Genomic DNA, 14,417 nt, shown 5'->3' with positions numbered 1-14,417 from the left:
GCGAGGGCAGCCTTGTTGGTCTTGCGGATAGACCCATCACCATTGGCAAGTGCCCATGGCAATGGACCCAGGGGATGAGTCAAGACATCACTCATTTGTAGCTTTCTGTTCTCAGCTACAAGTATCATCTGGCCAAATAGGTTTCTGTCAGCCTTCAAAATTACCTCCTTGCCAAGACCTTGTCTGCGTGTCTTCATTTGGATGTTAGAGAACGTTTTAAGTTTGTTCTTCGTCATCTTGTCATGAAACAATGTAGTTGGCTTATCGGTACCCAAACGCTCATCCTTGAATGTTTGATATGCATCCTCTCCTATACTGTATGCCCCTTGAAGGTCTTTGGCTACATCTGGTGGTGCTACAGTCGCTGTTGACAAACTGATAAGTTCACCATTATGCTCTTTGTTGAAGGGGTTCACCCAACCTGTCTCCAGCAGTTGAACGAAAGATTGGACATCGGCTTCATCTCTTCTAATCCTAGACACCTGTAGGTCTGAATGGCTGAAGTCAGTATATTGTTGGCCTACCAGGGCCCTCAGCTGCCTCAAGTACATACTGCGGTACTCTGATGTCAGGTAGAACCTGGAAACAGCTCCAACTTTGAGGCTGAAGCCTTTTGTGCCCCCTGGTGTCTGGGTGTCTTTGTTGATTGTCTCTTCAATGGTCTGGTCCACAGGAATTCGTCCAAAAGGATTCTTGCTACCGATCTGGACCGAAAAGCCACCTTGCATGAAGTATTCATGGACCTCTGGGTGTTCTATGGGCAGCCGAGACATTGTGGCATAGTAATAGGTTAGGTATCGGGCATAGTTGACCTTGTCATAGGCAAAACACCATGGTATCATCTGTCGGATTGCTCCTAGGTGAAGCATCCAGTTGCCTTCTCTTGAAGCTCGAACCAGGGCCAGCATGGTCTCGACCATGTCCAAGTATGACATCCAGAATGCTGAGAGTTGTTCATTTCTGAGGGTCTCAAGATAAACTTGAAAGAGCTTCAGGGTAAGTGTGCAAGATTCATTATCCAAGAGCTTTTCGAAGGATCCCTGCGACACACTGATGCGAAAGTTTGTGATGTTCTTCAGTGTTTCATCCAGATGGTGAAGGTCCCTTGCATGGTTTTCTTCTAGCCATGGAAGGAAGTTTTTCCATGCAAGCCTCATAAGTGCTTCATAGACCAGCTTGTGTAGTCTCACTGCTCTGTTGTACCTCCGGCCGTCCATCACTCCAGACACTGATCCTTCAGCGATTACACCGGATTCAACACACAGATCTCTGCAGTGTACGACAACATATCGGGTGTTGTTGTGTTCGGGAGAGATTGGTGAACAAATAGTGGGGTGCATTTTTTGCTGGTACACCTCTTAAAAATAAAAAAATGAGCCTAAAATGACACCTTCATGTAAAAAATGCACTTTTTCCATTTTCTCAACCAAGTGTTTCCAACTACTGTGAAACACTGGTTGGGTCAAAGTGGTCACTATACCCCCTAAAAGATTCCTTGGGGGTGTAGTTTCCAAAATAGGGTCACTTTTTGGGGTTTCCACTGTGGGGGTACCTCAGGCAGCCTTCAAATGTGACATGGCCCCCTAGATTTCTTCCAGTGAATCCGCCACCCAAAAACCACATAGCGCTCCTTCCGTGTTGAGCTGTGCTGTGTGCCCATACTTTAGTTTACGAGTACATGTGGGGTGTTTCTATAAACTGCAGAATTAGGGTAACCAAGTTTGGGTTTGCCGTTAACCCTTGCTAGGTTGCAGGTAAAATTGGATTACAATGTAATATCTGGAAAAAAAATGAAATTTTGAAATTTCGCCTTCATTCTGCTAAAATTCCTGTGGAACACCTAAAGGGTTAACAGTTTTTAAAAATGAGTTTTGAACAGCTTGAGGGGTGTAGTTTGCAAAATGGGGTAATTTATGGGTGGTTTCTGTTATGTAAGCCCCTTAAAGTGACTTCAGAAGTGACTTGGTCCTTTGAAAAGTGGGTTTTGCTGTAAATGTGAAAAATTGCGCATAAAACTATAAGCCCTATTACGTCGTAAAACAATAAGGTTTCATTTTCAAAATGATGCCAATATGAAGTAAACATGTGGGGAGTGTAAATTAATAACTATTATGGGGGGTATCAGTATTTTTGTAAAAAGCAGAGAATTTCAAAGTAAAAAAATTGCCGATTTTTCCAAAATTTCCGAATATTTAGCATTTTTTTATATAGAAAGGTAAAATATATTGACTCCCATTTAGCACTGACGTGAAGTACAATATGTCACGAGAAAACAATCTCAGAATGGCTTGGATAGGTGAAAGCGTTCCAAAGTTATTAGCCCATGAAGTGGCACAGGTCAGATTGGCTTAGGCACTTGGGTACAAATAGGCCTAGGGCTGAAGGGGTTAATAAGCTACGTATATGTAAGGGCTATCATATCAAAAAATAAACTACAGACATGCATCTACCTAAAAATACCAAAGAAAATTAGTCACTCCGGGTGGTACCGATATCTGGCCCGGCTCATGGACTATTACTGGAGCAGTCACTCCTCCGGCTTTCAGAGGACATGCCTGGCTGCAGCAGTGCTACCCCTGTACTGGCACCCCCCTCATCTGCCAACTTAGCAAACATATTGGGGTGTGCCAGATCAGGACTAGCCTCCCTGGCACTCTTCCCTCTACCCTGCCGTCTAACTGTCACCCAGCTTGCTACTTTACTGTCCTGCAGCTCCGTCCTACCATCCCCCCCTCATCTATCCCATTGAGCGTCTGCTCAGTGAGCAGAAGACTCCTCTCCATATTGTCTATGGATCTCAGTGTTGCCAGTTGCACATCTGGGCTTCCAAATGCACAACTTGCTCACATCTCTCACAGCAGTATGCATCCTCGACTGGCTGATCAAGGACTGCATACATGTGGCAAGATGTGCACTGGATGGCATTAACAATAGTGGAGCACATTTCCTAATGGGGATTGCACCACACAGAAACGTTAAATAAAAAATAAATACAAAGTGTTAATAAAATACAGACAGCAATTCCTCCCTTGGAAACTCCCTGAATCCAAAGTCACTGAATCACAAGTCAAACTTACCGCCGTTAACACTTACGCTCAGGTAACACTCAGCTCGTTCACACTCGCTGTGCTGAAGATTTTAAGATTTTTTTTCTCTTTCCCCTCAGCAGCAATCCACCTTGCTGTTTAATGCACTTCCAAAAAGGACTTGAGTCCCGAACAGCTGCCCCTTATAAACACTTGATTATGAGCCCCCACCCTAAGTTAACCCCTTGTGAATATAGCTACTCCCAATTCAGCAACTCACACCAATTCACACAGGTATTTGTTAAAGGCCTTCCAAATACCTCCTCACTGAATCACAAGTCACACTTACCGCCTGTTAGGACTGGCGGAACACACCAAGTAAAAGATGTAATAATATTGGTGCGTTCGCAGTCTGGGGTCCACCGAGCAGGTGAAAACCTGCTGCTAGTAAATGGCAGCGCTATATGGCGGTGGAAGCGAACCCTGTTAAGCCACAGGTCCGCAATACCGCACAATATGAGTGCAAGCAAGGAGTCGGCGAACTCAATCCCAAGACTCAGGGTAGAAGTCCGTGCAGACTACTTGCGCTCTACACCACAACTGGGTGTGTTAGGTATAGTAAGAGCACCGAAGTGCGAACTGTGCCGTGCTGGCAGACACCACTGGTACCCGGACGTGGGTCAAGAAGCGCACAACTGGCGCGTGGCGCCGCACTGGCGGTCACAGCGATAGACGCTGACTCGTGTGTAACACGTTGAGTGATTAGTCAGGCGCTAGGTAGCAGCCATACACCTTACACGAACAATCATGCAATAGGGTAGGGGTATTCAATGAACGACTTGCACTCACAACAAACACACGCATACAAATGTACACTAGTGCATGGCCGTGCAGCCATGTGAGCCTTATATAGCTGCAGCAAGTAAAAGACCTTCCTAGAAGGACCAATGAGAGACAGCCATGCCTGAGCATGTGACACTAAAACTCCACTGAGAGATCTTGCCCTGGGCATGCTCAGTGTGTGCAAAGCAAGACTTAGCCTTAGCACTTAACCCCTTCACCCCCGGAGCTTTTTCCATTTTTTCGTTTTCGTTTTTCTCTCCCCTCCTTCCCAGAACCATAACTTTTATATTTTTCCGTCAATATGGCCATGTGAGGGCTTATTTTTTGCGGAATGAGATGTACTTTTGAACGATACCATTGGTTTTACCATGCCGTGTAACAGAAAACGGGAAAAAAATTCCAAGTGTGATGAAATTGCAAAAAAAGTGCAATCTCACACTTGTTTTTTGTTTGGCTTTTTTGCTAGGTTCACCAAATGCTAAAACTAACCTGCCATTATGATTCTCCAGGTCATGACGAGTTCATAGACACCTAACATGTCTAGGTTCTTTTTTATCTAAGTGGTGGAAAAAAAATCCAAAGTTTGCAAAAAAAAAAAAAAAAAAATTGCGCGATTTTCCGATACCCGTAGCGTCTCCATATTTCGTGAACTGGGGTCAGGTGAGGGCTTATTTTTTGCGTGCCGAGCTGACGTTTTTAATGATACCATTTTGGTGTAGATACGTTCCTTTGATCGCCCGTTATTGCATTTTAATACAATGTCGGGGCGACCAAAAAACCGTAATTTTGGTGTTTTGATTTTTTTCTCGCTACGCCATTTAGCGGTCAGGTTAATCCTTTGATTTTATTGATAGATCGGGCGATTCTGAACGCGGCGATACCAAATATGTGTAGCTTTGATTTTTTTTAATTGTTTTATTTTGATTGGGGCGAAAGGGGGGTGATTTAAACTTTTATATATATTTTTTTTTTTTTTTTTATATTTTTAAACACTTTTTTTTTAAATTTTGGCATGCTTCAATAGCCTCCATAGGAGGCTAGAAGCATGCACTACACGATCGCCTCTGCTACATAGAGGTGAAGTACAGATCACCTCTATGTAGTAGAAATGGTCGTGTACTTTGAACGCCGACCACAGGGTGGCACTCAAAGCATTCGGCCATCAACAACCATAGAGTTCTCAAGGAGACCTCTGGTTGTTATGGCAATGCACCGCTGACCCCCGATCATATGACGGGGGTCAGCGGTGCGAGCACCTCCGTCCGCGCGGCCGGGAGCGCTAGTTAAATGCCGCTGTCAGCTCTTGACGGCGGCATTTAACTAGTTAATGGGCGCGGGCGGATCGCGATTCCGCTCGCGCTCATTGCGCGCACATGTCAGCTGTACAAAACAGCTGACATGTCGCGGCTTTAAGGTGGGCTCAGAGCCGGAGCCCACCTTAAAGCAGGGGATCTGCCAGCTGACATACTATTCCGTCAGCTGGCAGAAAGGGGTTAAAGGACCTTCCTGAAAGGACCAATGGGCTTAGCTGCAGTGTCTGACCATGTGACCCTTGATCTCCAGTGAGAGATCTCCCTCAGGGCATGCTCAGAACGAGAAAAGCAGGACTTAGTCCCAGAAGCGTCTGCTCGCCGCTGACAATAAGCCGAGGCTCCTCCTCCTCAGTTGACACAAGGGAGCGAGAGAGAGCGTCAGCACGAATGTTCTTCTCCCCGGCAAGATAATGTAAGGTGAAGTGGAACCGGGAGAAAAACAAGGACCATCTGGCCTGACGAGAATTCAGCCGCTGGGCTGTACGCAAGTAGACCAAATTTTTGTGGTCCGTGAAGACTTGGAAAGGAAACCGAGCACCTTCCAAAAGATGTCTCCACTCCGAAAAGGCCAACTTCATTGCTAGCAACTCCCTATCCCCGATGGAGTAATTTCTCTCTGGTGTGAAGGTCTTAGAGAAGAAGAAGCATGGATGCTTCCGACCTTGAGCATCCTTTTGATAGAGGACTGCTCCAGCACCAACGGATGAGGCATCCACCTCCATTAGGAATGGCTTATCCACATTGGGGCGATGTAAGATGGGAGCGCTAGCAAAATGAGACTTTATAGAAGTGAAGGCCTTGGAGACCTCTTCCGACCACAATTTGGGATTCGCTCCCTTCTTGGTGAGGGATACCAAGGGAGCTACCAAAGTGGAGAAGTGGGGAATGAACTGGCGATAGTAATTTATGAACCCCATAAAGCGCTGCACCGCTTTAAGAGAATGGGGTTCTTGCCAGTCCATCACTGCCTGTAGTTTGGCAGGACCCATAGCCAGTCCCTGGGCGGAGATGATATAGCCCAGGAAAGGTAAAGACTCCTGCTCAAACACACACTTCTCCAACTTTGCATAAAGGGAATTTGCCCGTAAGAGTTCGAAGACTCTTCCTACATCTCTCCGGTGGGAGTCAATATCTGGAGAGAAGATGAGAATATCATCCAGATAGACTACGACCGAGGTGGAAAGCATATCCCGGAAGATATCGTTGACAAAGTCCTGAAAAACAGCTGGGGCATTACAGAGACCAAAGGGCATCACCAGATACTCATAGTGCCCATCCCTGGTATTAAAAGCCATTTTCCATTCGTCCCCCTCACGGATGCGAATCAGGTTGTAGGCACCCCCGCAGATCTAGTTTGGTGAAAACCTTTGCTCCCCTTAGCCTGTCAAAGAGCTCAGAAATCAGGGACAATGGGTACTTATTTTTATTGGTGATGGCATTAAGATCCCTGTAATCGATGCAAGGACGTAATTCCCCGTTCTTCTTCTGTACGAAGAAGAATCCCGCCCCTGCAGGAGACACTGACTTCCTAATGAACCCTCTTGCCAATTTCTCCTGGATGTATTGAGACATAGACTCCGTCTCAGGGAGAGAGAGGGGATATACCCTTCCCCGAGGAGGTTCAGCTCCAGGCGAGAGGTCAATAGGACAGTCGTAGGGACGATGAGGCGGTAGAGTCTCAGCTGCCTTTTTAGAGAATACGTCTACACAGCAACAATAGCACTTGGGAAGCGAAGAAAGGTCTGCGGGTATTTCGGTAGTAGAAACCTGAACACACTCACTCACACACCTGCCCATACAAGCCTTACTCCAACCCAATATTCTCCCTGAGGACCACTCAATATGTGGAGAGTGGAAACGGAGCCAGGGTATTCCCAGTAAAATCTCATCCATTCCCTCGGGAAGGACTAGAAGGGAAATAATCTCCTGGTGGGAAGGGGACATGGACAACGAGAATGGGACAGTCTGGTGTATGATTTGCAGTGGAAGTGTCGTCCCATTCACAACTCTAACTGTTACAGGTTTGGCGAGCATAACTAATGGTATAGCATGGCGCAAAGCAAAAGCAGAGGACATAAAATTTCCCTCTGCTCCTGAATCCACACAAAGCTCAACTGTTAGAGTGGGAAGGGCCTAACAGGATTGTCCCTTTAAAGGACAGTTTGGAGGAAAATGTAGCCGTGTCTAGTGAACCTCCCCCAATGATTACTAGACGCGATCGTTTCCCGATCGCCGTGGACATTTATTGGCGTAATGTCCTAGTTGATGACAATACTTGCAAACCACGGATACTCGAGCGGCCTGAGACTTAGGTCCCGCTCGAGAAACCTCCATGGCCTCATGGGAGTCGGACGCCAAAACAGGAGACTCAAGAGGTCTGGCGAAGGTGGGAGCCAGCCGAAACCTCTGCCTACACTGGGTCCGCTCTAACCTCCGCTCATGAAAACGGAGATCAATGCGGGTAGATACAGAAATAAGCTCCTCCAGTGTGGCGGGTATCTCCCTAGTGGCCAAGGCATCCTTTACGTGGTCTGCCAGTCCCTTCCAGAACACCGGAATTAGAACTTTGTCTGGCCACTCTAACTCTGAAGCTAGAGTCCGGAACTGGATGGCAAACTGGCTGACCACGGATGAGCCCTGAGTAATAGTCAACAACTGGAGCGCGGTATCATGGGTAACACGAGGTCCCAAAAAGACCTGCTTCAGAGCGTCCAGAAAGAGAGGAGCACTCTGTACCACACGATCATCACGCTCCCAAAGTGGCGTTGCCCACTCCAACGCCCTGCCCGACAGGAGAGATAGAATAAATCCCACTTTCGCCCGTTCCGTAGGGAAACGTGACGCCAGGAGCTCAAGGTGTATGGAGCACTGACTCACGAATCCGCGACATTGCTTACTGTCACCAGCAAACTTGTCAGGAAGCGGGAGATGGGATAAAGTCGGGGCAGGGGTGGCAGCGGACAAACTGGCTGCGGCTACACTTGCAGCCTGAACAGCGACAGCAGTGACATCCACAGCCGAAGTTGAACACTCTAGAGCGGCCAACCTTCCCTCCAGCTGCTGGATGTACCGCTGCAAACGCTGATCGTCCGCCATTTACTAGCCAGACCCTGGCGTGTTATGACCCCAATGGCGAGGGTCTCAGAGGAACGTGGAAGTAACTGTTATGACCCCAATGGCGAGGGTCTCAGAGGAACGTGGAAGTCTGCAGAATACAAAAATCCAGCTCATAGGGCAGTGGTAACTGGGTTGACCATATATCTACTCCTAACGCCAACACTAGAAGTAGCCGGGGATCATTCCTACGTTGATTCTAGATGACACGCGCCAGCCGGAGAATCTAGCTACCCCTAGTAGAGGAAAACAAAGACCTTTCTTGCCTCCAGAGAAGGGGACCCCAAAGCTGGATAGAAGCCCCCCACAAATAATGACGGTGAGGTAAGAGGAAATGACAAACACAGAAATGAATCAGGTTTAGCACAGAGAGGCCCGCTTACTGATAGCAGAATAAAGAAAGGTAACTTATATGGTCAACAAAAACCCTATCAAAATCCACACTGGAAATTCAAGAACCCCCGAACCGTCTAACGGTCCGGGGGGACAACACCAGCTCCCTAGAGCTTCCAGCAAAGGTCAGGATATAGATTTGGAACAAGCTGGACAAAAATACAAAACCAAAACAAATAGCAAAAAGCAAAAGGCAGACTTAGCTGATATAACTGGAACCAGGATCAGTAGACAAGAGCACAGCAGACTAGCTCTGATAACTACGTTGCCAGGCATTGAACTGAAGGTCCAGGGAGCTTATATAGCAACACCCCTAACTAACGACCCAGGTGCGGATAAAAGGAATGACAGAAAAACCAGAGTCAAAAAACTAGTAACCACTAGAGGGAGCAAAAAGCAAATTCACAACAGTACCCCCCCTTAGTGAGGGGTCACCGAACCCTCACCACGACCACCAGGGCGATCAGGATGAGCGGCATGAAAGGCACGAACTAAATCGGCCGCATGAACATCAGAGGCGACCACCCAGGAATTATCCTCCTGACCATAGCCCTTCCACTTGACCAGGTACTGAAGCCTCCGCCTGGAGAGGCGAGAATCCAAGATCTTCTCCACCACGTACTCCAACTCGCCCTCAACCAACACCGGAGCAGGAGGCTCAGCAGAAGGAACTACAGGCACAATGTACCGCCGCAACAAGGACCTATGAAATACATTGTGAATAGCAAACGACACAGGAAGATCCAGACGAAAAGATACAGGATTAAGGATTTCCAATATCTTGTAAGGCCCAATAAAACGAGGTTTAAATTTGGGAGAGGAGACCTTCATAGGAACAAAGCGGGAAGAAAGCCATACCAAATCCCCAACGCGTAGTCGGGGACCCACACCGCGGCGGCGGTTGGCAAAGCGCTGAGCCTTCTCCTGTGACAACTTCAAGTTGTCCACCACATGATTCCAGATCTGCTGCAACCTATCCACCACAGAATCCACCCCAGGACAGTCAGAAGGCTCCACATGACCCGAAGAAAAGCGAGGATGGAAACCAGAGTTGCAGAAAAAAGGCGAAACCAAGGTGGCGGAACTAGCCCGATTATTAAGGGCAAACTCAGCCAACGGCAAGAATGTCACCCAATCGTCCTGATCAGCAGAGACAAAACACCTCAAATAAGCCTCCAAAGTCTGATTGGTTCGCTCCGTCTGTCCATTAGTCTGAGGATGGAAAGCAGACGAAAACGACAAATCAATGTCCATCCTACTACAAAAGGATCGCCAGAACCTGGAAACGAACTGGGATCCTCTGTCTGACACAATATTCTCAGGGATGCCGTGCAAACGAACCACGTTCTGGAAAAACACAGGAACCAGATCGGAAGAGGAAGGCAGCTTAGGCAAAGGAACCAAATGGACCATCTTGGAGAAGCGATCACATATCACCCAGATAACGGACATGCCCTGAGATAGCGGAAGATCAGAAATGAAATCCATGGAGATATGTGTCCAAGGTCTCTTCGGGACAGGCAAGGGCAAGAGCAAACCGCTGGCACGAGAACAGCAAGGCTTAGCTCGAGCACAAGTCCCACAGGACTGCACAAATGACCGCACATCTCTTGACAAGGAAGGCCACCAAAAGGACCTGGCCACCAGATCTCTGGTGCCAAAAATTCCCGGGTGACCTGCCAACACCGAGGAATGAACCTCGGAAATGACTCTGCTGGTCCACTTATCCGGGACAAACAGTCTGTCAGGTGGACAAGACTCAGGCCTATCAGCCTGAAATCTCTGCAACACACGTCGCAGATCCGGAGAAATAGCTGACAAGATAACTCCATCTTTAAGAATACCAACAGGATCAGCGACTCCAGGAGCATCAGGCACAAAGCTCCTAGAAAGAGCATCGGCCTTCACATTCTTTGAACCTGGTAAATACGAGACAACAAAATCAAAGCGGGAGAAAAACAATGACCAGCGGGCCTGTCTCGGATTAAGGCGTTTAGCAGACTCGAGATACATCAGATTTTTGTGATCAGTCAAGACCACCACACGATGCTTAGCACCCTCGAGCCAATGACGCCACTCCTCAAATGCCCATTTCATGGCCAACAACTCCCGATTGCCCACATCATAATTTCGCTCGGCAGGCGAAAACTTCCTAGAGAAAAAGGCACAAGGTTTCATAACAGAGCAACCAGGGCCTCTCTGCGACAAAACGGCCCCTGCCCCAATCTCCGAAGCATCCACCTCAACCTGAAAGGGAAGTGAGACGTCAGGCTGGCACAAAACAGGCGCCGAAGTAAACCGGCGTTTCAACTCCTGGAAAGCCTCCACGGCAGCAGGAGCCCAGTTAGCTACATCGGAGCCCTTCTTGGTCATATCCGTCAAAGGTTTCACAATGCTAGAAAAATTAGCAATAAAACGACGGTAGAAGTTAGCGAAGCCCAAGAACTTCTGAAGACTCTTAACTGACGAGGGCTGAGTCCAATCAAGAATAGCTCGGACCTTGACTGGGTCCATCTCCACAGCAGAAGGAGAAAAAATGAACCCCAAAAAGGGAACCTTCTGTACACCAAAGAGACACTTTGAGCCCTTGACAAACAAAGAATTTTCACGCAAAATTTTAAAGACCAACCTGACCTGCTCCACATGCGAATCCCAATTATCAGAAAAAACCAAAATATCATCCAGATAAACAATCAAAAATTTATCCAGATACTTCCGGAAAATGTCATGCATAAAGGACTGAAAAACTGAAGGCGCATTGGAGAGCCCAAAAGGCATCACCAAGTACTCAAAATGACCTTCGGGCGTATTGAATGCGGTTTTCCATTCATCACCTTGCTTAATGCGCACAAGGTTGTACGCACCACGAAGGTCTATCTTGGTGAACCACTTGGCACCCTTAATCCGGGCAAACAAGTCAGACAACAGCGGTAAAGGATACTGAAATTTGACAGTGATCTTATTTAAAAGCCGATAATCAATACAAGGTCTCAAAGATCCGTCCTTTTTTGCCACAAAAAAGAATCCCGCACCAAGAGGGGAAGAAGACGGACGAATATGTCCTTTCTCCAGAGACTCCTTGATATATGAACGCATAGCGGTATGTTCAGGTACCGACAGATTAAACAGTCTTCCCTTAGGAAACTTACTGCCTGGGATCAAATCTATAGCACAGTCACAGTCCCTATGAGGAGGCAGTGCACTGGACTCAGACTCACTGAAGATATCCTGATAATCAGACAAATACTCCGGAACTTCCGAAGGCGTAGAAGAAGCAATAGACACAGGCAGGGAATCCCCATGAATACCACGACAGCCCCAACTTGAGACTGACATAGCCTTCCAGTCCAGGACTGGATTATGGGTCTGTAACCATGGCAGCCCTAAAACAACCAAATCATGCATTTTATGTAAAACCAGGAAACGTATCACCTCGCGGTGTTCAGGAGTCATGCACATGGTAACCTGTGTCCAATACTGCGGTTTATTTGCTGCCAATGGTGTAGCATCAATACCCCTAAGAGGAATAGGATTTTCTAATGGTTCAAGAGTAAAACCACAGCGCTTAGCAAATGAGAGATCCATGAGACTCAGGGCAGCACCTGAATCTACAAACGCCATGACAGGATAAGATGACAGTGAGCAAATCAAAGTTACAGACAGAATAAATTTAGGTTGCAAATTACCAACGGTGACAGGACTAACAACCTTAGCTATACGTTTAGAGCATGCTGAGATAACATGTGTAGAATCACCACAGTAGTAGCACAAGCCATTCCGGCGTCTATGAATTTTCCGCTCATTTCTAGTCAGGATTCTATCACATTGCATTAAATCAGGTGTCTGTTCAGACAACACCATGAGGGAATTTGCGGTTTTTCTATCACATTGCACCGAATTAGGTGTCTGTTCAGACAACACCATGAGGGAATTTGCGGTTTTGCGCTCCCGCAACCGCCGGTCAATTTGAATAGCCAGTGCCATAGTATCATTCAGACCTGTGGGAATGGGAAAACCCACCATAACATTCTTAATGGCTTCAGAAAAGCCATTTCTAAAATTAGCGGCCAGTGCACACTCGTTCCAATGTGTCAGCATGGACCATTTCCGAAATTTTTGGCAATACACTTCAGCCTCGTCCTGCCCCTGAGACATAGCCAGCAAGGCCTTTTCTGCCTGAATCTCAAGATTGGGTTCCTCATAAAGTAAACCGAGCGCCAGAAAAAACGCATCAAGATCAGCCAATGCCGGATCTCCTGGCGCCAGCGAAAAAGCCCAATCCTGAGGGTCGCCCCATAAGAACGAAATAACAATTTTTACTTGCTGAGCAGAATCTCCAGATGAACAGGGTCTCAGGGACAAAAACAATTTACAATTATTCACGAAATTCCTAAACTTAAACCTGTCTCCGGAAAATAGTTCAGGAATCGGTATTTTAGGTTCTGACCTAGGATTTCTGATAACATAGTCTTGTATGCCCTGCACACGAGTAGCCAGCTGGTCCACACTTGTAATCAAGGTCTGGACATTCATGTCTGCAGCAAGCATAGCCACTCTGAGGTAAAGGGGAAGAAGAAAAAAAAAAAAAAAAAAAAACTCAGAATCTTCTTTCTTATAATCCCTCTTCTGCAATGCATTAAACATTTAATACTGGCCTGGCAAACTGTTATGACCCCAATGGCGAGGGTCTCAGAGGAACGTGGAAGTAACTGTTATGACCCCAATGGCGAGGGTCTCAGAGGAACGTGGAAGTCTGCAGAATACAAAAATCCAGCTCATAGGGCAGTGGTAACTGGGTTGACCATATATCTACTCCTAACGCCAACACTAGAAGTAGCCGGGGATCATTCCTACGTTGATTCTAGATGACACGCGCCAGCCGGAGAATCTAGCTACCCCTAGTAGAGGAAAACAAAGACCTTTCTTGCCTCCAGAGAAGGGGACCCCAAAGCTGGATAGAAGCCCCCCACAAATAATGACGGTGAGGTAAGAGGAAATGACAAACACAGAAATGAATCAGGTTTAGCACAGAGAGGCCCGCTTACTGATAGCAGAATAAAGAAAGGTAACTTATATGGTCAACAAAAACCCTATCAAAATCCACACTGGAAATTCAAGAACCCCCGAACCGTCTAACGGTCCGGGGGGAGAACACCAGCTCCCTAGAGCTTCCAGCAAAGGTCAGGATATAGATTTGGAACAAGCTGGACAAAAATACAAAACCAAAACAAATAGCAAAAAGCAAAAGGCAGACTTAGCTGATATAACTGGAACCAGGATCAGTAGACAAGAGCACAGCAGACTAGCTCTGATAACTACGTTGCCAGGCATTGAACTGAAGGTCCAGGGAGCTTATATAGCAACACCCCTAACTAACGACCCAGGTGCGGATAAAAGGAATGACAGAAAAACCAGAGTCAAAAAACTAGTAACCACTAGAGGGAGCAAAAAGCAAATTCACAACACTGGCGCTAGTGTTCTGTTAGGACTGGCAGAACGCACCAAGTAAAAGATGTAATAATATTGGTGTGTTCGCAGTCCGGGGTCCACCGTGCAGGTGAAAACCTGCTGCTAGTAAATGGCAGCGCTATATGGCAGTGGAAGCGAACCCTGTTAAGCCACAGGTCCGCAATACCACACAATATGAGTGCAAGCAAGGAGTCGGCGAACTCAATCCCAAGACTCAGGGTAGAAGTCCGTGCAGACTACTTGCGCTCTACACCACAAC

This window comes from Ranitomeya variabilis, chromosome 2 (genome assembly GCF_051348905.1).
Source record: "Ranitomeya variabilis isolate aRanVar5 chromosome 2, aRanVar5.hap1, whole genome shotgun sequence".
NCBI lineage: Eukaryota > Metazoa > Chordata > Amphibia > Anura > Dendrobatidae > Ranitomeya > Ranitomeya variabilis.
Note: the sequence above shows the minus strand (reverse complement) of the source record.